The following is a 14,306-nucleotide window of genomic DNA, read 5'->3' as shown; positions in this document are numbered from 1 at the left end:
GCAACTCCTAGATTCCCTTCCTTCCTCGGGTTTACTTAAGACTCAGATTACTATTTCATAAAGAAATGTTTATCTAGAATAATGGTTTCTTAGTCATAAGGCAGAAAGTTTAGAAGGAATTGGAACTCATTTTGTCTGTCCTCCCACCCCATATATGGGAGATACTCTGTTCAAAAACCCCTGGGAGACTATTTTAATTCCAGATTGAATTGGAGATTTAGAACTGTACAGTGGAATTGCTGGTAAATGTTTAACAACAGGCTTGTAGTATCAAAGAACTGAATTTGTAGCATTTGCCCATCTCCATGGTGTAAATATTCACACAACAGCTAATTTCAAGCTATCAAATATAAAATCAACTAACACAAAATTTCTGACAACTTAACACTTCTTTCTCACATGGCTATAGCACACTACTGGGAGTTTGCTGGTGAAAGCCTTTGATAACTTTCAGAAGGCCTAAACCAAATCAATTCATCCTAGACTCTAGGGCTACACGTCTCAAACTTCACCAAGGATGCAGGTCACCCGGGAATCTTATTAACATGTAGATTCTAATTCAGAATGGAGCCTTAGATTCTGATTTCTAACTGACTTTTAAGTCATGTTAATGCCGCTGGTCTGTGGGTCATACTTTGAGTAGCAGGATCTTTGAACATATCCTAAAGTAAAATTCATATTTTCATCATTCATCCCAAACCAGAACCTTTTGAATAGGCTCTTTCTTCCTCATACAAAAAATAAACTTAAGTGGATCCCTGCATTTCTAGACATAACCTCCATGACCTCCAACTTTCAGATACTAGAAATATCAATAATTTCCTGCCCTACCCTCATATGCTTCTGGTAGAAACTTCCTTCTACATAAGTAAAATTCCCCAGCCCCGGCTATTTGGATCAGTGGAAGCCACCTGACCCAAGGAAAGTCCATCTATATTGTAGCCAGTGATCTGGGCTTGAAAAGAAAAGTTAGGCCAATTGTTCTCACGAAAATGGAATCGGGAAAATGAAAGACTGGAAAAAAATGAAAGATAACATTTTCTTTTGTTGTGGGAGGACTCAAGCTGTAAGGTCATGGAGCAGATTCAAGGCTAGAGAAGACTTGAAAGTCAAGCTGAAATTAATTAGCAAGCAGAAATGATGCATGAGTAGAGTTACATGAAGTTAATTGGTACCAAGAATAGAATGGAGCGAGAATGTCAAGAGCAGCAGAGATACCATGAAGAAGAAAGAGATCGACCAGCCTCAGAGAGGAAGATAGCAGATGCTGCTTCAGTTCCTGTTACAGTTTCCGTCAAGTCTGATATATCACTGTCCCTCTTCCTGCATCTCGTGAGATCCCCATCTAACATATATTTTTCCTACAATAACACCTGTGTTCTTGAGCTGATGCAAGTGAATTGTTATAGCTTATAAACAAACAAAAAACTAATTAAAATCATTGAACTCTAGTTATTCTGGTCATAATGTATGAATTGGCAGGTCTCCACCAGAATTGGTTGTAAATAAAGCCTTAATTATTGAATTTCAGTGTTTGAAAAGCTTTTGAAGGTATTATACCTACCTCATATATAATAACCCTTTCCATAATTCCCTGCTTAAGGCGTTAGTGACAGACTCTTAAATATTCTGTAAGGTAGTTGCATCCAGTTTTGGACAACTCTAAATGTTAAAATTGTTCCATAAGGTATTAAAGCTGAAATCATCTCCTCTGTAACTTGGACCTAATTGAACCCTTTGGGTCAATACCATTTTCACACAGCAGACTTCCTGGTAAAGACAACAGCTATCATGCCCTTCAGTCTTCTTACTTGGCTGCGTATGTTCACATCCTTACCCACCCGCAGTCACTCCCTTCCATGGCATGGTGAGGAGAACAACTCATCTTCCTAGGAGACTTACCAAGGATACACTTAGATTGCCTGTATCTGTCTTAAAATGTAATCCTAAAACAAACAAACAAACAAAAACACCCCAAAGGAAACAGGAATAGTTCATTTTTCCTGGGAAAGTCAATGCAACCTAAAATTGCAGTACCTTCTTTGCCAATTCTGATGGTTTCGCTCAGTACTTTGTTATTCCCTTGATTTTCTGCAGGGTTCCAGATTTTTAGTTAAACTAAAAGGTAAGGTTCTCTTTGATGAATTTCTTCCTTTAAGATTTCTATATTCCAGAATAGTTCTGTCCCATACAAATCACATATGTATTGTACTTTTAAGTTTTCTAGTATCTACATTAAAAAAGCAAAAAGAAACAGGTAAAACTAATTTTAATAATTTATTTAACTCAGTATATTCATAATATTATTAGTTCAATATGTAATATAAAAATCATTGAGATATTTCACATTCTTTCTTATAGTAAGTTTTGAAATTTGATATATATTTTACATTTCAAGCACATCGCAGTTAGGATTTAACTACATTTCAAATGCTCAATAGCCATATTTGGCTACCATATCAGACAGCACAATTTTGGAATGATAATAGCTAATGCTTATTGAACACATACTGTGTGCCAGGTGCTTTTCTAAGGTGTTTACATATTTTAACTTTTTAAATATTCACAATAACCCCATAAGATGAACACTATAATTTTTCTCATTTTACAAGTGAAGGAATAGAGGTACTGAGAAGAAGTAACTTGCACAATAAAAAAGTAGTTGAGTTTGGATTTGAACCCAGGATGCCTGACTACAGAGACTATGTTCTGCCCTGGCTGATGTGGCTCAGTGGATTGAGCGGCAGCCTGCAAACCGAAGGGTTGCTGGTTGATTCCCAGTCAGGGCACGTGCTGGGCTGTGGACCAGGTCACCGTTGGAGGCACACGTGGGGCAACCACACGTTGATGTTTCCCTCTCTTTCCTCGCTCCCTTCCTCTCTCTCTAAAACAAACAAAAACAAAAACACAAAGAAACCATGCTCTTAATCACTGTTACACATTTATCACACACATATTTCATGCTGGATACTGTGAAAGCACTGCACATCTATATCTTTGCTTAATTCCCATGTTATGTAGATGAAGAAACTGAGGAGCCAAAGAGTTAGTTACTTTTCCGATGCTACACAACTAGCGTGAGAGCCTAACAAGAGAGCCAGTGCACTTCATCACTGCACGCCCTTCCTGCTTTACTGCCATTCCAAATGTCTGTTGTTTATACACACACACCTGTGACTCAATGTTTTTGATGCCAATGTTTTAAATTAGAAAATGGCCAGATAATATCAGTGTGTGGGAGAAAGTAAATAACATGTAAGCACATGTACATTATTTTTGATCTTCAAAGCCAAGCATGTAAATCACAAGCATTAAAAAAATACTAATTAGAGTTCATTTATTTTTTATCTCTAATGCAGCCAGGGGTAAATAAAACTTGTTTGAAATATTTATCTAAAATATGGAAATGCATTTTAAAAAAATTTAGAGATCTGAGTAAAGTAAAAATACCACCAAATCTATTTCCAGGAAGATGTTTTATCTTTATAGAAAGTGCACACAACTCACAAAAGGAGGCTGTAAGCAATTGAAAGGATATGACTCTCTTCCTCCCTTTTGTACTGTGTGGGTTTCTTGTTGTGTAGAGTTGGAAGTGAACCTGAAATTTTGTTGTTGTACTCCTTTTAGGTCCTGCCTTCCTTATAGATTAGCTCAAACTGAGCTTCAGTTCCTCACCAAGCTCCAGCGTTAGGAGTTAATAAGCTCTTTGGCTCCTTTTTATTGCTTCAGGAAAGGAGCCTGAGGTTCTTAGAGAATCTTGGAAACTGTTTCTTAGTCATTTTTATCTGAAAAATACTGAGTACAAATACTCCAATATTCACCCATGTACAGTAGCATCTCATCTTTGTCTAAATTATTCTATTCCATTGAACAATTTTCCTATTGTTGCTGCTGGGTTAGTATTTTTTTCTTCTTCCAGGAGTTGTCAAATGGGAAAGGTAGAATAGTTGTAGTGTTGGAGGGAATAAGGGGGAAGATGGGGAGAAAAAGAAACTCAGAGTAGAGGGGCCTGTAATAATCCAGAAGCCAGAGGTTCATGTCAGGCCTTCCTGCATGGCTAACCCCAACAAAGTTATGTTTCCACTTGGTACCTCAGTTTTTCCACCTGAAAATAGGAATGACAACATTTTTGCGGCACATGATTCTCCACTGCATTTCCTCAGTTTCAGTGACATCTTGTTAATTTATGCTAATTAACTATGGATACTTTTAAGGGTTAATTTTTAATAGATAAATAAGAGATGCTTTTTTTTGGCTCCTCTGGGAGAGATGAAAGAGCTCTAACCCAAGCAAAAGAAAAAAAGGTCAAATGGATACACAGTTGCCCAAGGAGAAGGAGTAACTAGCATTCTGACCCACCAGAAAAAATAGATTGCATTTAGAAAAATTAATAGATTATTCCATAAGTCAAAGGAAAATAATGAGTGGGCATAGAGATAAGGATAGAAGGATTATTAACTAAAATTTCTATTTAGATATAATAATCTATGTTCTGAAATATGTATTATACTGCCCTGGCTGGTGTAGCTCAGTGGATTGAGCACTGGCCTGTAGATCAAAGCCGGTTCGATTCCCAGTCAGGGCATATGCCTGGGTTGCAGGCCAGGTCCCCGGTAGGAGGTGTGTGAGAGGCAACTACACATTGATGTTTCTCTCCTTCTCTTTCTCCCTCCCTTCTCCTCTCTCTAAAAAATAAATAAATAAAATCTAAAAAAATATATGTAATATAATTTGCCTAACTTTCCTTTGTAGCATCATAAAGAAAATGAGGTAATACAAACAAAAACTTTAAAACTACATGAAGCAGACAGTCTCCTATAGAGAACTGCAAAATGGGGCTGAAGGCAGGAAGCTTTTATAGGACAAAGGAAGAGAAAAATACTGAGGCCATATAATCAACCTTATTTGGAGTGAGAAGGCCCACAGTTGGCTTAGAGTTAGGGGATTAGCTGACTAGATATACATACTGTATTGCTGGTCAAGCTGAGTATTTACTGAGACAGGCAAGTTATCTAAGTTTCGGTTTGCTGATGTGGCACCCCAGGCCGGAGCAGCTACAACTTGGGCCTTCAACAATAAAAGCACATAATTCTTCAAGAAAATACAAGAATGCATTGCTCTCCTGAAAATACAAGAATGCATTGCTTCCTCTCTAGAAGGAAGGCTCTACAGAAGGTGAGGGAGAGTAAGATTCCCTGGTTGTCAAGGCTCTGCTCTAGGAAGAGGCCTGATGCCTTCTGTGGTGGGTGACAGTGAGGGTGGGGACTTTTGCAGTGTTACCACAGCTCACCATTTAAACAGCTCACAGACCAGATTCAGGAAGTAGCAGCTATGTACTAGGAAAGTTCTGCTCAACCCAAGCTGTGCACATTCTCAGACTCAGCTACTTAGTGGACATACAGAGGACCTGCAGGGTGCCTTTGCATGGTTTGAGGAGAGGTTGCTTATCCACAGGGAGGCGAGAACATTCAAGGGCACAGGACTAGTGTGAAAGGGAACGTAATTCCCAGTGTGTTCCTCAGGACTCTGCTTCTTGGCATTGTCTTCCAAGGATAAGTTAGCACCTGGGCAGTGAGGCAAAAAAAAAAATATGTGAAAGAGAAATTTCACTGAAACCTCTGAGGGACCTGTGAGCAGCAGGATTTCTTGTTTACAGAAACCAGGTAACAAAGAGGACATGAGAGAAATTCTCGAATTTCCTACAGAAAGAAAACAAAAGTAGCAGGAAAGGGGGGAAAAATAGGCTGATGCCATTCAGTGGCAAATGTGTTTGGAAACACCGAAACTCTCCCTGGGTAGAACAGATACATCCATCCAGAGGTCGGGAGCACTTTAGGGTCAAGGGTAGAGCCAATAATTATTGGTGGGTTTCTAAAGGCAATGAGATACTGAGACTCTAGTTTACCCTTGGCCTGGAAAACACCAGGTGTATCTGGGGAGCCATCTGAGAATAAGACAAGCAAGTATGATTACAGCTTTTTTTTTAACAATAATGTTGCCTGATTATAAAGGTTTTTTTAGCTCTTATTTAATGTTCAATTTTCCTAAATTTTCTTTGGCCAAGATTACCAAGACAAGCAAGTATGATTGTGGCTTTTTTTTTTTACAATAATATTGCCTGATTATAAAGATTTTTTTTAGCTCTTATTTAAGGTTTAATTTTCCTAAATTTTATTTGGCCAAGATTACCAGTTTTTTTTTCCCTTGCACTAATTCCAGATGTGAATTAAAATAACATACAATGTACCCTATACCTTAACTTAATATTAAGTGAGTTAATGTAAAATTAGTTATTGAGAAGGAAACTACTTTTACAAAACTATTCTGTCCTTATCATATTGCCATAAATCCACCTGCTACAAAAGGGCTTCATTGTCTTTACTTACTTTTTCCCTAAGGAGATTTTTCTCCATGCTATACTCTGGTAAATGACTGGTGATTTCTTATTTTAAAAGAATACTGTACTGGATATACTGTTTGCCACCGACTACATCCATTCTTCACTGACCCACCCTGCTACGTGTACCCTTGGAGACTGATCCTTTTAAACTGTGCTACCCATGCTCTCTTGCTCTCTGACTTCTCACTGGGTTTGGTGGTAGAAAGCTTCTGCAAGAATGCAGGAAGAAGGAGAGGCCAGTCACTGCCCTGTTCTCTCCTGTCTGGCTGTGGTCTCCCCCCAAAAGGTGGCTACAGCCTCCACAGTCACCTCTTCTTCCAGTCAGCCCCACTTTCATAGCCCTAGTTCTCACCTGGTTCTATTGGGTTGGCCAAAAATTCCATGAGGTTTTTTCCATAAAATAAAAGACATTTTTCATTTTCACAGTGATTTTATTGATTCATTGAGTATGTCAGATATCTCCTGCAGGATATAATGTTGACTGTTCTCAATTAATGCCTTGATTTGATCACTATCAACTCCAACTGGCCTACCCCACTAGGGAGCACTGTCCAGTGAGAATTCTCCACCACCAAACTTCACACATCACTTTTGACACATTGGATCAGTTACAGCATCTTCTCTACACATTGCACAAATCTTTTTTCATTTCAGTTGTGTTTTTACCTTTTTTGAAGTAATAAGGCATAATATACCAAAAATGTTGCTTATTTTCTTCTGTCTTCAATACTAAAATGGCTACTGAAAATTCATCAATTTTGATGCTCTTTTAAAAAAATGCATGCTGATATGAGAGCTGTCACAATACAATCTAACAAAATAATTTTGAATGAAGTTAAAGACAACTAAGCACTACTAGAGCCATCTTATGGAAAAAAACCAAACAAACTGGCCACGCAATACTAAGACCACGTCTCGCCTTGTTCCTTCAGGCCTAGGTGTGGTTGTAGCACCTACGCTTGCTCGCCCAGGTTTATATCAGCATTTCTCGCTGGTGACCTGAACCCTGCCCACACCTCTATAAATAGCCCCCATTTTAAACTCTCATCAGTTAAACTCTGAATATGCCATCTGTTTCCTGCCGAGCCCCTAACTAATAGACACCAAGTCAATATATTGCTAGGTCAGACTTTAACTGAAGGGTTGAGATAAACAAAGAGAATTATATATATTGGTAAAAAAATTTAAACTCTATGCTAATAATAACAATTTCCATAGTTCAAAAGAAATGTAGGCTATAAGTCAAACCATTCACAGCAGGTGCTCTTATGGTTGGCTTTAGTTCTTAACTCTGTCCTGAGGTCTGTATCTTCCTGTAAGAACATCACCTTCATTGTGCTTCCAATGTCAAATGCTACACTTTCAGCCTTTCCTGAAACCCCTTCTGTCCATGAAATGGGTAGCTGTACTCCATGATTTAAAACCTTTCCAACATCCAGTATTTGGAACTATTTAGTCAAGAATAAGAGAATCCAGCAGGACAGTTTATGTCCATTAGCAATCTGAGTGGACTATAGAAAAGCCCCAGAGGACAATGGCAATGCAGTCAGATCCTCTTTACTTTTCCAAGTTACAAAAACACCTCTTTGTTCTTCAATTTTCTAGCGATAACTATTACATCTCTCTCTCTTTCACACACACACACACACACACACACATCCTTCCTAAGCAGAAATGTGAATTCTCAGAGACGATACTTTGTTAAAACAATATTGGCCCACAAATATTTTTAATTTAAACTAGCAACTAATTGAGGTAAAAATCTAGATTTCTTTCTTCTTTTGTAAGTAATCAGCAGACCAAACCACCCTGGGCCCGTATTTCTACATGGCCATGACCCGCTGAAGCTGAATAGGCACTGCACTTTTTAGAGGGGGCATCTAAATGCGCCCCATGTACCACAATCAGCACCACTCCGTATTGCTTCTTTAGGCATCTCGCTCATTTGCAGTGTCTGCCTAGGCCCTGCAGACACTTGAATTTGCAACCACGACCCCCACCCCTTTTCAAATTACATCCTCTGGAGTCAGTCAGAGCAAGAAATAGGCCTATTGCTGAAGAACAAACCTCTTAGTGCTGGTTGCATTAGCAAAAACAGGAGGCTAAAGCTTTGAAATTACCACTTCTAAGTGTCTGACTAAAATCTTAGATGAGGTCCATTTGCCTTTCATTATTTTAGGCAATTCACCAAGGGTCTTTCCCTCTCAACCTTGATGTTTAGTAATTATTTATATAATTTGCTAGTTTCTTTGTAAGTGGTGGATGTTTTGCACCCTCATGCTGTCTTTTCCATCGTATATACTGGAACAAATTAGACATTTTAGTCAGATTGGTTGAGGTAAACTAGCTTTCAGTAGATTAGTCTAAACTCACTCAATTATGCTTTTTAAATGAGTGAATTACTAAAAGAATTTTTCACTTGCATCATACATGTTTTGTCCAGTTTGAGTTATATGCTGCAGAATATAATATGGTGCTAATTATCATTTGAAGCCTATTCACTACCATTCTGACCCATTGTTTAAATTTGACCTCCTGCATTACATATGAAAATACAATGGAACTCATTACTTAATTTATTAGTTAGGTATTGTACTCAGATTGTAAAGTGCTTAAAGGAATCCTCAATTGCCAAGGAAAACTTTTTTCCTATTTTCAAAGTGCTAAAACTTTTAAGACTAGTTTGTGTCCTAGGGCATTTCACAGTACCCCTTTAAACTTTGCCGTGGTCCAGTCACTGCTGACTTTAAAAAAATGATAAAGAAAAGGTGGTCTTGTTGCATTTGTAGTAGACACCTTTTTAACCAACTTCCATGTAATCATTCAACCAAATTAACTGAACCTTTCCAGTGCTTTGGTAAAAACATTGATTGCCATGGCACCTTGAAATCTTGGCTACTAATCTACTTCTTCCACAAGCAGAGCTTTATACTCAAGAGTTCATTGTTTATGTTTTCTAATAACTACATGCAGAAGGAAGAAAGAACTTATTTTTAATATGAAAATTAACCTGAGTGTTTTGGGAAGACTAGATAAAGGCATGCTGCTTAAAACCATTGCTGCCAAATTTGGGGTAACAAGCCAACTGTATAAATATGGGAAATATAAAAATCAAAAAGGATTCTTCCTTCAGTTTGATCCTGCTCAAGTTCTTGTTCCACTTTAATGCAAATACCTATATAATACTTACTATGTGACAAACAACTGTTCTAAATGATTAACATATATTAACTCATTTTACTCTCTTACAGGGGGGTGCTATCATGACTCTCATTTTATGAAAGTTCAGAGAGGTTAAGATGTCCTAAATAATTACATGGTGGAGCCAGTTTTAAACCTAAGAAGTCTGACTTCTAGCTAAACACTGGATAATATAGGCCTTGCATTATATGTGTGTTTTATTCAAAAAAGATAATTAAAAGAAATCATCAGATCCCTATTCAAAGAGTTTAGCAAATCAATGAGTTATATAAATTTTAAATAAAAAATGTTAAAGATATATAGTTATCATTTTATATGGATTAACTAACCGACCACTGATGCCAATTAATTACAAAAGAAAGTTTATTTTATCAAAAGAAGTAAAATACTGAATCACTATAAAAAGTGTTTCTGAATAGTGGCTGAATGTAATTTCAATTCCTTAACAGTTAAGGAGTAGTTACATTTATACAGTCCTAAAATTATTTCGGCCCTTTGAAGGCAACCACGAAGGTGATGTGGCCCCCAGTAAAAATGAGTTTGACACCCCTGAACTATGTGTTCGCCAAAAAGTTTGTTTTTTTTCTGTAAGATGGCTCCAGTAGTGCTCAGCTGTCTTTAATCTCATTTGATAAAATTTTGTTAGATTGTATTGTGACAGCTGTCATATCAGCATGCACATAAAAAAATTATCGAAATTGATAAATTTTTGTGTAGCCATTTTAATATTGAGGATGGAAGAAAATAAACAACATTTTTGGCATATTATGTCTTATTATTTCAAGAATGGTAAAAATGCAACTAAAATACAAAAAATGATTTGTGCAGTGTACAGAGAAGGTACTATGACTGATCCAATGTGTCAAAAGTGGTTTGTGAAGTTTGGTGTTGATTTCTCACTGGACAATGCTCTCTGGTTGGGTAGGCCAGTTGAAGTTGATAGCAATCAAATCAAGACATTAATTGAGAACAATCAACATTATACCACATGGGAAATAGCAGACATACTCAAAATATCCAAATCAATAGTTACTGGTGAAAATGAAAAATGTGTATTTTATTATACAGAAAAAATCTAAATGAAATTTTTGGCCAACCCAATGTTTATAGTATGCATCTTAACTTTTAAAAAGTGGTAATATTTTCTTTTCTGTTACAAAATTATTCTATTAAATCCAAAAGAGGCAAAGGAAGTATAATAAGAACAAAGAACATGGAAAAGGAAATAAAGACACATAAACAGATAATTGAATAAAAGCAGAAACAAAATTTGGAAACTAAAGAAATAACTAAAGCCTATTGAGCACCTACTATAAAAACAAGTGAGAGCCTGAGGATATGGAGATAAGTCGATCTCTGCCCTAAGGCTGTGGGTTAGAATCACCAAAGAACTTGTTAAAACACACAATAGGCCTCACTCCCAGACTTTCTAATTCACTAGGTCTAAGGTATGACCAGAGAATTTCTATTTCTAACAAGTTCCCGGGTGATGAGGTGATGCTGATGCTACTACCTGCAGGGGACCACATTTAGAAAACCACTGCCCTAGAGCAATCGCAAACTAACAGAGAACGATATTGATGTTTGGGAAGCCTTCACAGCTGAGTTTGTAATGGAAGGATTTTGTAATGGAAGGCCAAGGGGAGGGGAATTTTGGTTGGAGTTTGGCATTTCCAAAAGCAGGGACTGTCAGAGAGGGTTCTGGGAAAGCAAGTGGTTTAGGATTTGGGGGAACTTAGAGAAGACTTGTAGTGGACCCAGCAAAAGAAGCAGCCCTTGCCTGGGAGGCTAAGGAGCTTGATTTCTATAGTCCTTGGGGATTGAAGAATTTTAATAAAGACAGGGGAGACACTATAATAAATTCATCACAAAGCTCCTTCGACACTCATAAAAGTTAGTGATACCTGCCTCATTCTTTAAAAAATAGAAAAATAGAAGTTAATAATGCAATAGTACTAAAAGCAATTATTTCTAAATGATCTTTTTTCCAAAGTCTGGAAGTGGTCTGCATCTTTGGTACTGAGGGACTTTTATTAGACATTTTATATTAAAAACTCAAGACAAATTTATTTAATGGTGTAACAATACTTAAATAAAAGCATTTCAATTTCTTTTTCATTTCTGGTTGTAACCTAGGAGGTAAATATAGTTGATTTTTCTAGGTAGATGACATTTACAATAATGCGTAAGCCCAAGGGGTAGGAATTTTCATTACTTAGGTTTACTTTGCTGTTTAGTATAATATTATCCAGCAGGATTTGTTCCATATTAAGAATCAAAAGAACATTGTAAAATATTTAAATTTTAGTAGAATTAGAGCCAGCCTAATAATAATATACATTTCTCAGGGATTATACTGAGACATAATACTGGCAAATATTTTAAAGACACGGATAAAGCCAACAAGAACAAATCTGGAATAGAAAAAACAAAATGGAAACCATTTAAAGAACATTCGTGTTCTAAATGGAACTACGAAACGAGACATTTTGGGCCTACTAATCAGAGGCTGTAATTAAGAACTGGTGTCAGGAAGAGGTTCCAGGCATCACTGGAACCCATCAAGGGTGGAGTGTGTTCTAAGAGTGGAATGCCACAAAGGGAAATGTTTAATTTCCACAGCAGTTTGTAAATGCAACTGTGAATGCCTAATTCACATGAACAATAGGTGGAAGGGAAACTATTGTTCAGAACACAAAAGATGAAGAGAGGTAAATATCCAAAGCTCCCCCCCAACCCCCTGAAATGTAATAAAAATTCAAGTGAACGCTAAATGAAGTGGGAAAAAACCCCTCATGTCTACATGCAAATAAGTTTCTATAGCAACTAGCTTAATTCCAAAAAACTATGGAAAAAAACTCAATAAAAATGTAATAGGGAAAGGAAAACAGATTTAGGAAAAGCAGGCCTACTGCCAAAAACTTAAAATTTCCCTTTCTTTTTTCAAAGCATATCTATAAGTAGCAATATTTTTTTAGCAAGAATCACTTTTTTCAATTTAAAATTGAAATTCAATAAAATATAGCAAAGCCATCTCAGTATTTCAAATCTGTTTACACTTTATTTTCTCTCTCCCTCTCTCTCTCTCTCTGTGTCTCTCCCTCTTCCTAGGCATGTAACAAAGGGAAATTTGCTTTTGACACTGGACAAGAAATGTGAGATTGTACATTTAAAAACCACAGAGTCTTCCTAATCGTGATCATAACATTTACTATAGATTGGTTGTAAACCAAGATGCTAAACTGTACCTATAGTAAGCAGACATTTCTTATCTGGCTTAGTCTTGCTTCATTTCCTGTCAAGCATTTACTATAACAAATGACTCACTTATTCACTACCATAGAAAAAAAAACATTGCAAAACTTCTTTGTTCTGGGGAGACAACAGGGCTCAGGGGACCAAACTGTAGTTTGGGGAGACAGGGTCAGTGAATACTAACCTGTCTTTGCCATTCCTTGTCTTTGGATTTTAAGCAAAGCATTTATTTATACATACATTCATCCATTTAATCACACTCATTGAACTCAAAATGGACACCACAGTAGCTGTAAGGAAAAGCTAACTTAATAACATGAGCTTTGTTATTATATATAAAAAGCTTTGCCAACATAAAATGCTTTATTTAATAATTCCTTTAAACATTGAAATATCATATACAACTTGTTAAATCATATTTTTATTATATAAACTATTCCCTGAAAATAACTAGGGAATTAAACTCTTAGTGATATTATAAAATCTTTTAGGTCACTGAGAAAAAACTGTTTCAGAGCCCAAACTAGTATCCTATTTTAAAAGTTATCCTGACTTCAAAATAGACTAGGACTAAGATTTATTTAATGTATTCATTCAGCAAACATTTAATAATCACCTGCAGAGTGCCAAGAACATAGTCTATCCCTTGAAAAATTAGGCATATATAATGCTCTGGATACAATAAAATAATGAAATGAAATAATGAAATAATGAAATTCACTTGAAGGGAGACAATTGAATGAAAATAATTTTTTGCCAAATGCCCATAAATAAATACAAGCCATATTGGTAAAATTTACTTTAGAAAATAAAAAATAATTTTTTCAGTCTGAAAATCACACTCATTTACTAAAATAGGCTAACAAGCCTATTTTCAATTTTGGATTATTAATGTAATATGTTAAAGTTTTTTTTAAATAACAAAAGTAATACAAATAACTCCAAAGTGTAAAGTAAAAATGGAAGTCTCTCTCCAGTAATCTCACTCCTTTGGAGTAACCACTATTAACATTTATTCATCCAGATTTTTTTCTTTGCACTAAATTATAATAGGAGAGCCAAGAACATAGAAATTTCTAAAGTACTGGGAAATGTGACAGTGAAACCTCTTCTATAATTGATGAGAACTGAAGAGAATCTTCAGTTACCCAAAGATTGCCAACAGTGTACCATCAACAGTGTGTGCCTTCCTCAGTTGATCAGTGGTCTGTCGAGCTTCTTTGCCACAGTAAAGAAGCCGGGTACAGAGAACATATCTATCCAACTCCTTCCTAGTCCTGTTAATGTCCATAAAAGTAAGAGTTGAAAACTTCAAATCACAGTATCAAATTTTGGTCATCACTCTTCACAAGGCTTTAGCACACCCTGTTAATGATTCCTAGACTTGAACTTCATGACACCACATGTTGGGTATTACCAGCAGGGAGGCCTTTAATATGCCCCATTTCCC

General features: G+C 36.4%; 1 protein-coding gene across 5 annotated transcripts in view; it reads right to left on the bottom strand.

Moving 5' to 3' along the window:
• MRPL1 (mitochondrial ribosomal protein L1) overlaps nt 1-14,306 on the bottom strand; it is an 87,148-nt gene that overhangs the window by 52,946 nt on the left and 19,896 nt on the right. For 4 of the 5 annotated variants that reach the window (XM_053923346.2, XM_053923348.2, XM_053923344.2 and 1 more), the window contains one exon: nt 2,038-2,230. The exons of the other annotated variant lie outside the window; for it this stretch is intronic. The gene's annotated coding sequence lies outside the window, so the exon portion shown is untranslated. The remainder of the gene's footprint in view (nt 1-2,037; nt 2,231-14,306) is intronic. 5 annotated transcript variants of the gene reach the window in all.

The sequence above is a fragment of the Desmodus rotundus genome, chromosome 4 (assembly GCF_022682495.2).
Source record: "Desmodus rotundus isolate HL8 chromosome 4, HLdesRot8A.1, whole genome shotgun sequence".
In the NCBI taxonomy this organism is placed as follows: domain Eukaryota; kingdom Metazoa; phylum Chordata; class Mammalia; order Chiroptera; family Phyllostomidae; genus Desmodus; species Desmodus rotundus.
Note: the sequence above shows the minus strand (reverse complement) of the source record. Positions and strands in the feature narration are given on the sequence as shown.